The 1,664-nt window shown below is 52.0% G+C and overlaps 3 non-coding genes across 3 annotated transcripts; all 3 read right to left on the bottom strand.

The window, feature by feature from the left end:
- Nucleotides 1-73: 73 nt before the first annotated feature.
- GNI_195850 lies at nucleotides 74-146 on the bottom strand. The gene has a single exon. It is a non-coding gene; the product is annotated as a tRNA-Asn (tRNA).
- A 448-nt stretch (nucleotides 147-594) lies between these two features.
- On the bottom strand, nucleotides 595-664 carry GNI_195840. Its single transcript has one exon. It is a non-coding gene; the product is annotated as a tRNA-Pro (tRNA).
- A 108-nt stretch (nucleotides 665-772) lies between these two features.
- Nucleotides 773-854, bottom strand: GNI_195830. Its single transcript has one exon. It is a non-coding gene; the product is annotated as a tRNA-Ser (tRNA).
- Between the last annotated feature and the right edge of the window lie 810 nt (nucleotides 855-1,664).

The raw sequence follows: 1,664 nt of genomic DNA, 5'->3' as shown, positions 1-1,664 counted from the left end.
GACCGGAGCGGGAACCGAGAGGTTCAAAGAAGGAGTGGTGAGACGGGTAGAAAGACTGCTATTGGTGTGCAATCGGTTTCGGCAGGGATCGAACCTGGGACTTTGTGGTTAACAGCCACACGCTCTGCCGACTGAGCTACGAAACCACGCTAACTCGCCCTTCATCTTGCAGTAAAGATGTGGTGGTACGATCGGGCGACGCGTAGCAATGAAGAAATCTTCAAGGGTCCCTTCAGGAACGGTGGCGTGGTGTAATGGTTAGAACTGGAGTCTCTGAATCTCCAAATCTGGGTTCGATTCCCTTTGCGACCTACCAATAACCACAAAACATCGCACTATCACACCAGCTCGTGCGCCACATACCCGACACGTTCAGCTTGGTCCGACAGCTGCTGATCCGACCACAGATAGTCCAGACAGTAATGGAGCTGATTATAATGCCTGCGTAGCCCAATGGGGTGTGTTTTAAGGCTTTGTGTCAAGACTCCAACGACCTCGGGTCAAACGCCGACGCACTGGGGTGAGCGTCGACCACAATATCTGCGACGACCTAGAATTCGGTGGTTCGAGTCCCACTCCAGCCAAGGGCTGTTCTGGGTTCTGGGAATTGAACCCGGGTCTTCTTCCACCCTAAGAAAGAATCATACCACTAGACCAAACAGCCAATGTTTTTGAGCCCGTCTTGGTATGTAGTTGCCGTATCATTCACGATGCCAACATCACCAGGATACCACCAGAACTGGCCTTCTATAACATCCGCTTGTACCCTCATCGACAGCTACTGGATTTGAACCAGTGCGGGCAAAGCCCAATAGATTTCTTGTATACCGCCTTAACCACTCGGGCAAGCTACCAAATATTCATCATAACAAAAATGACCAGCCGCGGTTCATTTTGGTTAATAGCGGCTAGTGGTTAGGAGAAAGTTGTGGCCGTTCAGACCGGTTCCTAGTGCAGACAAAGGGGAGTGTCCCCGCGCCGCAAATCCCTGTAACGAATGAACCCAGTCGCTGTTCTTGCCTTTTGTGTGATTCGGGGAGAAGGTGGATGTGTCAATGCGTTAATTCGGCCATCCGCACCATATCACACGTTGTGTGGGCGACCTAACATGGTAACTCGCATCCTTACTTTTGCTCACATCCAACCAACAGTCTTCTGTGCTATCAGATTATACCCCTACCCTCGTTTCTCCTACCTTCGCGTTGTGACCTTACAACTGTCATACCCATTCCTACTTACTATCCCACCTACGCTCCATCCTTCGACTCTGTCTATCTACCGGATTGTACCTATGTTCCTGCAGCTCGGGGTGTCACTCCCACCTAGGTCGTCCACCAGTGGTATCTCGGAAGTTGGCAGGAGGTGGGCTCGAACCACCGTATTCTGAATCAACAATCACCCCACCAAACACCACACTACCCAGTTTCGACTCCCCGAAGACGCACATTATGAATACTTTCAGTGCAGTCGGCGCTCGGAACCACCAGACCAGTGGGGCAAGCGCCGATCACAATATCAGTGACGTTTACCGTCACGATTCCCGCTCCTGGTTTTGTTCCCGATCGCACCACCCCTGCGCCCATCTCTACTGCAAGCTGAAGAGCGAGGTATCACGGTTTCGTATCTCAGCCGGCAGAGCGCGTGACTGCTAACCACAACGTCGC

This window comes from Gregarina niphandrodes (assembly GCF_000223845.1).
Source record: "Gregarina niphandrodes unplaced genomic scaffold scaffold00094, whole genome shotgun sequence".
Lineage (NCBI taxonomy): Eukaryota > Apicomplexa > Conoidasida > Eugregarinorida > Gregarinidae > Gregarina > Gregarina niphandrodes.
Note: the sequence above shows the minus strand (reverse complement) of the source record. Positions and strands in the feature narration are given on the sequence as shown.